A 15,331-nucleotide genomic window follows, 5' to 3' on the forward strand; every position below is an offset into this window, starting at 1 on the left:
TGTTTCACCTGGGCTCAGGTGTGCAGTGGGGCATCCAGAGCCTCTGCACGTGCGCACACACATACGCACACCCCAGTGCAGGGCTTACATAAAGGTCAGGCAGAACGACAGCCCATTCGGGTAGGTGAACAGAGGGACTGTAACTCCTCTGTGAACTCCTGAAGGGGTGAATGGAAGTGGGACCATGAATCTGCCCTGCCCCCTGCACTGGCTAGCAGAGCTTGCTGGCTGCATGCTGAAGAATGCCCAACCTATGGGCTCTGCCTAACCTTTCTCTCCACCTTGTCCGATGCTGTCACGGGTTGCTTGCTGAGAAAATGAGCCCGATAACTGGCAGCATCGACAATAATGGAAAATCCCATCTTGCTTCACAGCTGAGAGCACACGCACACCCAACCCGGTGCTAAGAAAGTATTAAGAGAATTGGTTAGAAAAGGATTCAGAGATACGAGTTGACTTCCTGAGCTAAAAGCTCACAGCTGTTTCCTTTCCTCACGTGACTTAGCCTAGCACCTGTACATGCAAGTTTAAGTAAACATATACATAGTAATGCTTCAATGGAGATAATCTGGTCATATAAGTGTGCAGCAGCATGAGCTAGCAGGGGGATGTGTATGTTTGAAGAGTAGTGGTCTAATGTTTAGGCTTTTGTTTGAATAAAGGTAACCACAGAGGAGCTATCTCGTTTTTCTTCATGCAATTAGCTTGGAGGAGTTCCTTTATGCTACCAGGTCCCATCTACACTACAAGCGCCAAGCAGTGTGAAGCAAACATGAGCTTCAGATCACCCTGAGACCTGACATGAAATCAGCTCACACCCTACATCTCAATCTATGACAATCAAACTGTGGGCCAGAGGGGAGCTTGCAAGGGGATGAAATCAACATCCTTAACATAATTCATGCTGTCCAGTGCCTCAGTTTCACTGAGTCACCACTTCTGATGCAAGTCATTTACAATAACGAAAGAGAAAGGAAACATCAGTTTTCTGTAAGGAAATTCTGGGCCTAAAATAAGGGACATACCCACCCCAGAATGAGATAGTTAAGGGGCCAGAGTTAGTTCATGCTGTATTCAATAGTGAATTCAAATGATGCCAAGCATCTAAAACAATGTTGTAGTCATCATAAGAACATAAGAATGGCCAGACTGGGTCAGACCAAAGGTCCATCTAGCCCAGTATCCTGTCTTCTGACAGTGTCCAATGCCAGGTGCTTCAGAAGGAATGAACAGGTGATCAGGTTTTATTTGTGTCAGTTGGCTTTCACTATAATATATAGTGAAACAAGTAATTAAATAGTAGAAATCAGGAGACGACAACAGGGGCAATGCACATTACTTCATTCCTCACATATTACAAATTCCAAGTTTAAAGCAAAGTCTTACTTATTCTCAAAAAGAACTGTGGGCTTTGAGCCCAGAAAGAGTTGTGTATCGAACAGACTTGATTCGGTTCAGAATGAAGACATGTTACATAACATACATGGACTAGAACAGTAACTCAATCTCAGTCATAAGTAGATCTCAATGAACAAGTTATTCAGTGAATTCCCCTCTTTTTCCATTCGCAGGATGTCTACAAATAGCTACCTATTTTCTGGAATGTATTCATTAGACAATGGAATTTGTTTTCTCTATGACTTACTATTTGAAATTTCAAATCTGAAATTCAAGCTGTCCCTTTGCAATGGTTAGTCATACCGATCACCTGCTACTGTTTCTGCTTCCCGAATGGATAAGTATGAAACCAAGTCTCTAGGGTGAATGCCCAGAAAAAGCAAATCTAAAAATTCCCTTTCCACAAATGGAGCTACTAAAATTCACATGCACAAGGTCTGACACAAACATGTGCATACACAGGCTTAGTAATTTCATTTTCAAATTCAGGTGAAAAATTGCAGAAACACTTTCTGCTGTAGGTCCAGCTTTGGTCATAAGTAATCCATCCCACCAACAAACTTGGCTTTCTGCTGTGCAACGTCACATCTTCCTCTCACAGCTGGAGAAACAGCACGTGCAACTGCTGTCACAGGTGGGCTAGACAAGCGTACCGTATTTTGAGACTTCAGAGCTAAAGCCTAGAAGTTTGAGGATTCAACTCTGCAAACGGGCAGGAATACAGAGGCATTGAGATACAAATCACACTTTTAAAAAGCACCCAGAGGAACTTGATACCAAAAACCAAAGGACAAAACTGATCCCATGGTAGTGATTAGCTTAGATTAGCAAAATACAGAGGTCTTAGGTCCTAATTCAAACTGGCAGGATAGAATTTACATGGGTTTACTTACTAGATCACTTTTGGGATGGGTCAATGCATTTGATATTTCAGCACAGAAGGAAAATTCTCAAAGCATTTTGAGGAAGTGCAACAGGGCTTCAACATGAAAGATATCTTCTCAGAATCTTAACAGTGGCATCTGGTGCCTTACTCCGTGAAATCAATAAGATGAGTGTCAAGTTCAACGGGGCCACTCACCAAGTAAGGTAGTACTCAATATGACTAACGGTGAAAAAATCAGACATTAAACAATGGACTTGACATGTCAGTGAGAATATGATAGACTGCTGGAATAAGCAGCTGGGGAAAAGACCCAGGCTACAGAAAGATGATGATGCAGTTACTCAGTTCATTTCATTAATACTTGATTGACTTTACAAGCTCTAAGAGATAGACTCTTCATGTATCTCAGATGCTTCTGATGTTGTGCGGATGGGTGTTTTGTTGCTGTGTTGCTTTTTGAAGTCCAGCTCCCCTCTTTTTTTAAGGCAGTGGCACAAGAGTTATTTGAAATAGCCAAACCTGGAGATTCAGGTCAGAGCCAAAGGCCATTAAAGTCAGTGGAAAGGCTCTCATTGACTTCAGTGGGAACTGACTCCATAGCAAACAGATTTTTGCAAGAGTTTCCCATGTATGTACGGCAGCAGTCAGGCAGCTGAGTACAGGGAGATAAGATTTTCAATATCAAATGAACGGGCTTGGTTCTCCATTGCTCTTTACTTTATATATCAATTTGCAACAACACAAAGTAGGTGAAGAATGCTGCCAATCTGGTTTTGTTGCATTTCAAATTGCCCCTTCCACTCCCTTTGCACTGGTGTAAATGACACAACATGGGGCACAGCAATGTGGAACCAAGCTCCACAACTCAATACATTGATATAGCAGATTAGAATGGCAAAAGGCTAATTATTACAGAAAAGAAAATAACACAGAGAGATTCGATTTCCTTGTAAATATTGATATACGTTCCAATGAGAAAATCATGCCTAGCCTCCATAGTACTTGGCTAATAAAATAATCTCGGATAATGATATGGGCTAACCCTCAACAAACAAGGGCATCACCTCTGATGGGTTCACGTACCATCACACGCAATCAGACTGTACATATACGTCTGCATGATTCACAACAATCCTCAATTGACATGTCCTCTCCTAGGTGATTTTTCATAAGGCACATGTAAATGTCCAATAGCTATAAAAGAGAAATCAAACATAACTATTAATTACAGTCCTGGTCCTTTAATATTTTGTCTTGTCCTGAAAGAAGAGTCTGTTTGACAGAAACTCAATGTTTCTGAAGAGAAGAAGGAATTTTAAAGGGACAGGCTATAACTTGTTTATTACCAACACCTTCCACCTTTTAGATTGAATAAGGCAAGAATGATGCTGGGATGTTAAATAGCAAGAGAAAGTCTATTATATGCTTGCTCATGTTGAATTATGTCAGTATTATTACTAATCATCATTAAGCATCAGAGGGGTAGCCGTGTTAGTCTGGATCTGTAAAAGCGGCAAAGAGTCCTGTGGCACCTTATAGACTAACAGACGTATTGGAGCATGAGCTTTCGTGGGTGAATACCCACTTCGTCAGATGCATGCAGTGGAAATTTCCAGAGGCAGGTATGCAAGCAAGAATCAGGCTAGGGATAAGGAGGTTAGTTCAATCAGGGAGGATGAGGCCCTCTTCTAGCAGTTGAGGTATGAACACCAAGGGAGGAGAAACGGCTTTTGTCCTTGGCGAGCCAGTCACAGTCTGTGTTTAATCCTGAGCTGATGGTGTCAAATTTGCAAATGAACTGAAGCTCAGCAGTTTCCCTTCGAAGTCTGGTCCTGAAGTTTTTTTGCTGCAGGATGGCTACCTTTAAATCTTCTAGTGTGTGTCTAGCAAGGTTGAAGTGTTCTCCTACAGGCTTTTGTATATTGCCATTCCTAATATCTGATTTCTGTCCATTTATCCGTTTACGTAGGGACTGTCCAGTTTGGCCGATGTACATAGCAGAGGGGCATTGCTGGAACATGATGGCTTAGATTACATTGGTGGACATGCAGGTGAATGAGCCAGTGATGGGGTGGCTGATCTGGTTAGGTCCTGTGATGGTGTCGCTGGTGTAGATATGTGGGCAGAGTTGGCATCGTGGTTTGTTGCATGGATTGGTTCCTGAGTTAGGGTTACTATGGTGCGGTGTGTCATCATTGGAATTCTGTATGGCATTTGACTTGAAACCACACCACATTTTGATTAACAATATTGACCAGTATAAAATTAACATGGCCCACATTAAATGGATTAAAAACTGGTCTCAAAATGTAATTGTAAAGAGTGAATCATCATGAAGCAGGTCTGTTTCCAGTGGGGTCCTGCAGGGATTGGTTCTGGGCCCTGTGCTAGATAACATTTTTATCAGTGACCTGGAAGAAAACATAAAATCATCCCTGATAAAAATGACACAAAAATTGGGGGAGTGGTAAATAATGAAGAAGACAGGCCACCGATTCAGAGTGATCTAGATGGCTTGGTAAACTGGGCACAAGGAAATATGTGTTTTATATGGTGCCCCTGGCAAGCAGTGATTCTGATTCTGAAAAGGATTTGTGGGTTGTGGTGGATAATCTGCTGAGCATGCACTCCCGGTGTGATGCTGTGGCCAGAGGGGCTATTGCAACCCTGGGATGCATAAACAGGGGACTCAGGAGTAGGACTAGGAAGGTTATTTTACTTTTATATTTGGCACTGGTGAAATCACTGCTGGAATCCTGTGTCCAGTTCTGGTGCTCATAATGCAAGAAGGATGTTGATAAATTGGAGATGGTTCAGAGCAGAGCCATGAGAATGATTAAAGGAATAAAAAACATTTCTTATAGTGTTAGACTCATAGAGCTCAATCTATTTAGTTTAACAATTAAAAGGTTAAGGGGTGACTTCATTACAGTCTATAAGTATCAATATGGGGAACAAATATTTGATAATGGGTTCTTCAATCTAGCAAAGAAAGCTATAACACAATCTAATGACTGGCAGTTGAAGATAGACAAATTCAGACTAGAAATAAAACGTACATTTTTAACAGTGAGAGTAATTAACCATTGGAACAACTTACCAAGGATCATGTTGGATTCTTCATCGCTGACAATTTTCAAATCAGGATTGGATGTTTTTCCAAAAGATCTGATCTGGGAATTATTTTGGGGAAGTTCTCTGGTTTGTTTTGCACAGGAGGTCAGACTACATGATCACAATGTTCCCTACTGGCCTTATAATCTCTGAATCTATGAACCACCAGTCATGGACCGGGACCCCATGTGCTAGGCACTGTACAAACACAGAACAAAATGACAATCTAACACCCAGCTCCGCAAATAGTCCTATTGAACTAAGTGGCACTACTTGGGGAGTCTGGTGACACACAGCATGAGTTTGTGTTTCAGAATCTGGCCCCAAATGATTTTTAGGCTTCAGCAATTAACACACTGTTAATCCTCAGAAATATGTTTTTTTTAATAAGCAATCATTGTATCAGCGTTTGCACTTGCCTTCATTGAAGCCAATGGCCAGACCCTCACTGACTCCCCTTAATGTGCAGAGATCATCACTATTAACCTACATTTACAATAAGCTATTGTAATAATTAGATTGAATAAAAATCAGAGACATGACATCACATTTGAACATATTCATTGCAAAATGTTAGCCCCCTCCGTACATGTCTTAATCTGCCAGGCCTGGATCCACAACGCGATTTTAGGTGCTTAGTTTCCATTGATATCAATGGGATTTATGCACCCAAATACCTTTGAGAATCTGGGCATCCTCATCATCAAACACACCTAAGGGCTCTCACGCCAGCCAGAGTGAACACAACTGATGGTGTTGCATCGGGCAGTGTGTAGTGAAGTTCCTGGATCTGGCTGAATCCTGTGAATTCACCAGTCTCTGGAGTAGCCCCATGGGCAGCGCTAGGTAGAATCGGGGCATTCACCCTTTCACATGTCAATGGGGAGTTTGAGAGTGTTTTTGCCCATCCTGGCGACGTGGCCGAAGAGCATGCAATGCCCAGTGCTTAGTTTGTAATGAAAACAGGTGCTGGGGCTCAGCCTGGTCATGCCTGAGGCCAGATGTGTGCGAGAGAGCCCCTGAACCTTGGACTCAAGCAAAACATTGCACCAAAACCCAGATCTATTAATAAAAGGAATTTGTTTCCTGATTCTGCATTTCTGAGTGATGTCACTAATTTACCGTAACAGTGAGATGATTCCAGGTCTGGGCAAGGTAGACTCCTGCAACGCTTCTGTGCCAAGGCCTCACCCTGAAATCAGTGGGCGTTCCGCGTGCTAAAGGCTTGCAGGGTTAGGCCCATCGCCTGAAAGTCTCCCCTGTGCAAAGATGCAGCGCAAGGTCTAGGCAGCACGTACATCCTCAAAGCAAAGTTTAAGTGGAGCTTGAGTAGTGCCTGGGCCTTGTGGCTGGCCCTCTGCACGGGGTGGGAAAATGAAGGACAGCAGAGAACTATGCTCCTTGTCATACTTCAATCAGAGCAATTGGAGATAGAAAATCCCCCTCAAATCCTTTAAAGGCCAGTGCAGGATCATCCCCTAGAGCACACTTTCTAGTGCTTTGTCTAGTCTTGTTTTAAATGTCCCAAGCAATGGACCTTCCACAGCTTCTGCGCCGTTTGCTTTTCAAACACCTATTTGCCCGAACTATTGTTATGACACATTTCATTGCCGTGAGGTTACAGACTGAGCCACTCCGTTGCAGTACCGCCTAGCAATGGGAAGTCGTTTTCTGAATTATTTCTGACAACTTTACGAGAGTCAAATTGAAGGCTCGAAGAACTTCTCCAAAGTGCCGTGCTGTCCGGGCTGTGGTTTAGTTTCTGATCAATAATGCTCTAATCCGGACCAATGTTCAGCTGTTTCTCCTGTGGGAGCTGCAGACCGTGACTTTGACTGCCCAGCGTGGCAACCTGTAAAGCCCCTTCATTTCTCACAACCCACGGCGAGGTTATAATTGTATCAGAATTTCCAGTCTCTTGTAGAGACTGAGAGTTTCCCCATCCACCCTGAACAGAGTGTGTCTCGGACCAGGCACCAAGGGTTTATTTTCCCCTTCTCTTTGGTGTTACACTAGCCTGCAGCCTTCACATCTCACCTTCACAAAGAGGATGAGATTCGGTACCGCAATCTGCGGTGGCTGAAAAAGAGGAACTGAGATAGAGCTGCACGTAGAGGTCTTTTTAAAAAATGCGCAGGAGGAGTTTGTGAGATTCCTCCCCTCCCCGCATAACCATCGCCATGACCTTGGAGCCACCCCGTCCATCATCTCTTGTCACAGTCATCCTGTCCCCTGCCTCTTTTCTTCTCATGATCGCTGTTCTCTTCGTCCGTCTCCAGTACCACCTTCCCCCACCCCCATCCTCTTTGCTCCGCTACACTGACCGCTCTGTCACCCCATCACCCAAGCCTTCCCAGCACCTCCTTTTCTCCCTGTCATCGGCCTCGCCTACTTTGCCCCAGATACCACCCTCAGCCTCTTCTCCATGACACACCTTCCTCTGGGATTTCCTCCATCATTTATCGGCGGCAGGGTGAATTGTTTAAAAAACAACTTTTTTTTGGAAATCAAAACTGAAATGAACCAAATGCATCCCGATGTCTTTCCTTCTCCACCCTAAAAATGGTCACATTAGTGATGTCTTTACAAAATTATACAGCCCCATAAATGCCCAGAGCATGACGTCTTTCTCTGCTCTAACAACTCTGACATTTTGTTTTCTAATCTCGCCTCTTGGGAAGCAGGGATAGAATAATCTGGAGGCCTTCTCTGCAACCCGCATAAGCATTCATGAGCCTGATTTATTTTGGGAGAAGTGGTTACTTCTAAAGAGAAATACAGAACAGAAAGTCAGCAGGGAGGGAATCACCTTGTGTTTCAGAACCTCTGTGTGGCTTTCACATACACCCCAATGGTCTCCAGTTTCCTGTAGTAAATCAGTGAAATGCCAAGTTAATTTGGAATTGATTGTCCCATAGAAGCAAATGTGTGAAAATGGGAAACATTTGCTTTGCTAGGAGCGTTACAATGGCCTGAAAACTACTCCTGTAGCCACTTGTGCTTTGGAGCAATATAGGCCAAGGCCCTGATCCAAAGCCCACTGAAAGCAATGGGAAGACTCTCATTGACTGCAGTGGGCTCTGAATCAGGCCCCACATGAAATGCCTGCAGCGAGACACATCAGCTGAACTCTGGCTGCCCGAAGTTCTGCTAAAGCAGTGGTTTTCCACCTATTTACCATTGTGGGCCACATCCAACACTATCTGCATGGCCCTGAGCATCTCACATGGGCCGCAGCTGTGTGCTGATGGGCCAGGTTGAGAACCACTTTGCTAGAGGCTTCCTCATCCTCTCTCTGCAGCTCCAGGTGCATTTCTGACAAAGCCCCCCTTTGAGCAAGGTGTGCAAGGATTCTTCAGTGTCCTTTTCATACTCCTCCCAAGGTGCGACTTTATATTCATCCCCATGCTCAAGATATTCAATCAAAGTATCTGGCCCCCACAGGGGCCTAGGAGGGAAAGATTACAAAGGGCTTTGGCGAGATCACAAGATGCATGATGAGAAGTGACGCAGGGTCATAGTGTAAGTGGGTCAGGACCCCTATCAAAATCCTTGTGTGTGTCTAGGTTTAACAAGCCGAGAAGACCGACCCCGTGACTCTTTGGTTTATGCCAGCGAGTAAATCATTGTGAGTTGGCAGCTCCTTTTTATCAACAGAAAGTTCAAGGGTTTCCTCTGATCTCAGCTGCGCTGTGTGGTGAAGATACAGAGGCAGGGTCTCTCCAGGAGGCAAGGCCCAGACCAGTTTAGGGCGTTATATGTCAAAGTGGTGTTGGTTCCAATATAGCTCTAAGGCATGAGTTCATAGATCATTAACAAATTACACCTGTGACCCCTTCGCTGGGGCCTTTGTTTAATCTAAAAGTCAGATACCCTCGCTGATTACAGTGGGATCCAGCTAGTTACGGTATTTGAGTGCTGTTTAGGGAGTGACGTTTAAAGGAAAACTTCTTCCAGCTGGGATGCTGGAACTGCTCGGTCTTTCCCTCTCCCTTTCCAAACAAAAACAGGACCCTGAGAGCATCTGTTTGGCAGAGAGAGCAGCTGCCTCTCGTGTCACTAGACTCTCAGCTTTATGTAAACAGGAAAGGTCCCTTCTGGAGTTATACATATGTATCGTGATCTGATACAATGCAATTTATCATCGCCATCTGCTATGCCTCCGTATCTAGTTACTTGAGACACACGGTAAAGCTGCTGGACTCAGTGTGACCTGGCAGTGTTTTAAGTTGCAGCTCAAACCAGTGGGTGCATGACCCCCAGGAGTCCAGCTCTGTGTTTGTGTCATTGCGTCCTCTGTTTTCTCCCTCTCTCAATGAAATAAAACCAGTAAGGCCTATTGGGCAAATCCTGTGGTCCTCACTCAGACAAAACTCCCATTGATGTTACTGGGTCAGAAGCAAAATCAGAAGCCATAACCCAGCATCAAGCAAAAGTTCTCATTGAAATGAATGAGGCAATCTGTTTGCAAATCAACGCCCTATTACAGTCTTCAGTTATTAAGCTGTTCCTCTGAATCCTGAATCATTTGCTTTTGTGACCAGCCCTTGCATAGTTCATGTGTATTACAGTAATAGTGAGGACCATTCCAAACTCCTTTGAATTTCTGTTTGTGTTGGTATCATCTATTTCTAGGCAGCAAGGAAGAATATTAAGTTATGAAGTTGTTCTCCTTTTCATACTTTTTATTTCGTGTTCTTTAAGGATCTCTCTTTATGTTAGTCCTAAACACACTATTTTTCCTTGTTGCTATTCATTGGTCCATTCATTAGACTCAGCTAAGAAATTTCTTGTTTCTTATTCTTATTAAAGGTAAACCAGACCCAGGATATCAATATCCTAAAGTGTAGCAGGTTACCATTGTAACTGCCATAGAAAAGAGGCAGGCCACTCCTGCGTAATTTGACATATTGTGTCCTTCTTTTCACCTTGATGCATCAGTGTATTTGTCATTACAAACTGCTTATGAAAAATCAAAGATAGATCCAAATCAGGACCCTCTGTCTGCACAATATGTGGAGAAGGTTCAGATCTGGACCCTAACTTCACAGACTTTCCTATCCCAAATAAAAGTGAAGTCTGATGAAGCGAAATAATAATTAAAGCTGTATTTCTTTTCATTCCTGTGTATTTTTGCATCTGTGGTTTGAGCGGGGCCTATTTTCATGTTCTCGTAATTTAATAGTAAAGAGAAGGGTTAAATATCAGCGTGAAAATGTCATAAACCAGAAATGGATTAAGAGAAAAAGGTACCTGGCGTTATTGTCAGAGGTTTAAATGACCAGATGGTGGCTGGATTTCAAGTATATCCCACCCTGGCCTACTGGTCCTTGTGCCTTTCCTCTTACTTCTAGATCTGCACAAAACACAGTGGCTCCAGCACGCAGGGTGGGGATCAACCACTGTAGCAGCCTTTTCAGTTTGTGTGTGCGCGCACTCCCCACGTTCCACTTAGAGTGTGTGCCTGGTTTGAGCTCAGCCCAGCTTCATTCCATGTGACTTCAGGCAATACTATAAATCTCGCCCTGACAGGAGAAAGGTAGTTTGCTTGAAACCTAGCCCAGATTGACTCTCAACTGTTTCCAACTTTGACAAATTTTCAGATGAACCTCAGGTTTCAGATGTGTCACCAATTCCAGAAATCAGATGAGTTTTAAGTAGGGCTGAGCGGAAAACAAGAATTCTGCTTCACAAAAAAAGTTGAGGTTTCAAAATTAATTTTCAATCCAATGTGGGAGGAGGGTGGAAAATGAGACCTTCTGTGCATGAGAAAAAGAGCACTGCCCTAAAATAGCCAACAGCTATTTAGAGCACTCACTTCTGAGGGGGGGAAACCACATCCAATCCCTGATCCAAATGAGGCAGAGAAGGTACCTGAAATACAGTTTCAAGTGGCTTCATGTCTGACAACGAAGGATTCGCAGAGCTCTGATTGCCACCTGTTACATTCTGGCTGGTGGTCGTGTGCCAGGTGAAATAAGCATTAAGGAAATCTTTTCTAAAAATCTCCCCAGAATATGTCAGGGCTCAAAGTTGCCCAGGAAGGAGCAAGAAACCCCCTTACAGTCCCATTGTCTAAGACTATAACTGACCAAACTAATAGACCACATCATGACACCCCAGAACTGTTCAGATCTGGACCCAAACTCTTCAGTCTTGGACCCCTTTCTGATTTGAACTAGCTCCCCCACTCAGGTCTCCCTGAGTCATTGAAGTTTCCTTGACTTTTTGATGTTTACATCTGGTAAATAAGACATGGGGCAGCCAGGATTCCTGAGCAAACTGACTTGTCCATTCCTCCTTCCCTCAATCTCTCTCTCTTTTTTTCTCTTTCAGTCAGATGGAGAGGAGAAAATCTCTGAGGTTCCTGACCATGAGGAAGACAGTGCATCCACAGTGCGCTTCCCATATTACAACATGAGGACAGGAAGAAACCAGAGATTCTCTTCGTAGACGGGCTGCCACACTGAAATGGTGCATTGAGCAATCAAACCAGTTGGAAACCCAGTGTCTAGAAATAAAAAGTGACTGTTTGTTTTATAATGCAGGGGGGCTGCAGGAGGCCAAACCAAAGGCAAGAGGTTTAGAGGAAGCAGATGTAGCTGGTTTATTTCATATTCCTGAGCAGTTCAACTGCAAGTTTGGGTGGTCTATTTATTTGTAAAAGGTGATGGCTAGCCATCTCTCTATATACAATCCTCTGCATCCCAGGCAAAGACACTGGTCTTCTTCGGGATGTTGTAGAACTTTACACAACTACTGATGATAGAGGTGGGCCCATACCAAACACCCTTAAATGGTGACGGCATTGCTTGGTTGGACCCCTTTCTCCATAACGAGCGGAAGCAAATCCCAGGATCTGAATGTTCCCAAGATCTGGGGAAGCATGGATCTGGATCTAAGCTTTGCTACTTGGTCCTTACCCTAAATTACAAGTTCACCCCTTTCTTTTCCCCCTCACACACCATTCAAATGAGTCCATTTCCTCTTCATCAGACTGATTAATTATCTCGATATAGCTCCTCTTGCAGCATCATTTCACTAGAGCATTAGGGAAGGGCAGTGCTTGCAATGCTGGTGGCCATTTCAGAAGCTGGCTTCTAGCCCTAGAGCAGTACAGGGTAGCCCATTTTTGCCTTAACGTAGACTGGGCCACTGGAAACATTGGAGCAATACGTAAAGCTTATTAAATAGTGGGCCTGAATTATACTGAAGTGTCAGTCGTGCTCCTCTCTTTCCAGAACACGTGCCTCTCCATGGAGCCTTGGCATTCTAGCCTTTAAATCTATCAGTCCTAACACCGCCTTTGAACCCCAAGAATGCTCCAAGCCCGAGTGGGCCATGTCATGCTTGTGGTTGCAGTGTTACTTCGGGTACTAGGTCCTCTCTGTGCCCCCAGAAGGCAGTGACCACCACTCTGTCTCATGCAAAAACCGTCCTGTCAGTGTGAGGCTCTTAAGAAAGGGTTAAAAGGCAGCTCATCCTGCCAAGAGGGTGTATTGGCAAAGGCACAGGGTGACTCAAACAGGGAACAAGTCGGGGCCAACTCCAGGAAAGCCCAGGTTCTTCTGCTTTCAGTATTTGGGGCCTTTATGGCTCTGAGCTATTGTCTGCTCTGCTGGGAGACCGTAATGGCTTCTCGTGTAGCCCCTTACCTCCATGCACGAATCAAAGGACATCAGAGGAGTGCGGTCTGCTCCCTTCCTTCACTCAAGGGGATTTTAACCCCCTTTCTGCCAGGATTATTGCAGGGTCCCTATACCACCTCAGGTCAGAACTTCGGTTCAAGTCGCATACAAAGAGAATGTCCGTTGTTCACATGGGCAGGGATGGTCCCAAGAGGATCAGCGAGAAACAGTTCTTTGGCTGCGTCTTCCCCAGCCCTTATGGTTTCAGACCTGCGTGGTATTTAGCTGCACAGCAGCTCTGGCTAACGGCATCGGAACAGAGCAGCTAAATCCCATGCAACACTGATTGCTTTATTCAAGCAAGTTTTACCTGACAGGTGGCTGGAGGGCACATATTTGTGGAGGGGCAAGCTCTTGAGTCTCAAGTAGCACCAACAGTTGAATTCTGAACCTAGAGTCCTTTTCACTGGTGCTGAATGGAAGTAGCAGAAAGAGTGCAACGTGCACTGCAGAGACCAACCGGAGCATTGCGCTCCGCCTACAACTGCTTGGCTGGGGAAGGGTGAGGGTCTTTACTGGGATGTGCCGATGGAGGAGAAGCATAAATGCAAGGCACCCAGGTTCCACTTCAGTGGGACCAGAGAGAAGAACCCAAGTGAACAGAAATCAACGAAAGTGTCTGAACAGCTCCCTGCAGCCCCAAACCACTAAGTTTCATGCAGCTGTGCTGGATCCGTCCGTATGCTCAAGTGATGCAGTGCAGGTTGGTTCAAGTACAAAATATGGCGGCAGGTGGCTCTGGCAATGACACTTTGCATTTGGGCAAGTCAATTAACTTCTGTGTGCCTTGCTCGTCTCATCCGTAGAATGGAACTAGCGCTGAGCTTCCTCATAGGGCTGCTGCAAGGCTTAACAAGTGTTTGTAAGGCATTGTGAAAGTCACGATGGGCATCTACCGTGTTGTTTGCATTTCTAGCTTTCATTATGGGAAGACAGCTTTGCCTAGTGGATAGATCACTGGACTGGGACTCAGGAAAGTTGGGGGGTCTAATCGCAGCTCTGCCACTAGCCTGTTTGGTGACGTTTGACAATTCATGTCACTGCTCTGTGCCTCAGTTTCTCCCTGGGTAAAATGGGCATAATGATACTGATCTCCTTTGTAAACCATTTGGCGAGCTACCACTGAAAAGTTCGGTATACGAGCCAAGCATTGATATTGCAACACTGCATATTATTTATTGGGGCTGCTAAAACTTTGAGGCAGAGCCTCATCGTGCACGATTTGGTGTAACACCACTGAAATCAATTTACATCAGCTGCACCTCACTTTGCTTTCAAACAGCTAGAAATGCCGTTCATTGTGACCTCGGTTTGGGAGGGTGTTTTGTTTCCGATGTCTAGAGAGGAATATAGCAGTTATGCCCTCGCTTGGGGTAAATAACCTGTGCAGCCAGGAATGATTCACCCATGTTGTTGTTAGAGCTAGCCATGTCCTCATCAGAAACTGAGCCACATTCGCCACCTTCAAATTCCTCCTTACAACTCTCCTGTGCCACGAGGCCTACAAAAAACTTGACAATGGTTGGACCACTCTTGTGTGGAGACCACTGCCTGTCATGCTGACCAATATTGGCTTATTGTTTCTTTGTACTCCCCCCGTCGGTCTGTATCCATCAGTTTTCTCTTGTCTTTATACTGTGACTGAAAGCTGTTTGGGGCAGGGACTGTCTGTACAGCGTCTAGCACATTAGGGTCCTGGTCTTTGCCAGGGGCTCGTAGGCACTGCTGTAAAACAATAATAATATAGCCTGACGCATCCAAAGGTGACACCACGCCCTATCACTCATGCCCTTCAGCAGCATTGCTGTGGTCAGAGGAAAAATCAGGAAGATACAGAAAGGGATTCCAGACAAGCACCCTCTGGTGATTTCTGCAGAAGGGCTTGTTCCAACCAAAAGCCATGGTTGCACCTGTGACCCATCATGAGTTTCACAAGTGGGCATGCACTGTTCCATTGCACGAACAGCTAACCCAGATCTGGTGTCACACTGTCTCCTTCCCACCCCTTTGCCTCCACTCCTGTTTGCCCTCCTCCTCCCTGATCCCATGTAGCAATGTGAAAAATGAACAACTCCTCTTTAAAGCAGAAAGGAGCATGAGTGAACTTAAGCCCTCTTTGGTAGGACAACACCCTCCAGCTCTTTGCAAGACATTTATTTGGGATAGGACACCCGGAGAGTGGATAAAGATTATTCTTGTCTTCTTTCATCCCCTAAAATCCTGATTTAGGAGGAACCTAAGCCCT

This window comes from Caretta caretta, chromosome 12, assembly GCF_965140235.1.
Source record: "Caretta caretta isolate rCarCar2 chromosome 12, rCarCar1.hap1, whole genome shotgun sequence".
In the NCBI taxonomy this organism is placed as follows: domain Eukaryota; kingdom Metazoa; phylum Chordata; order Testudines; family Cheloniidae; genus Caretta; species Caretta caretta.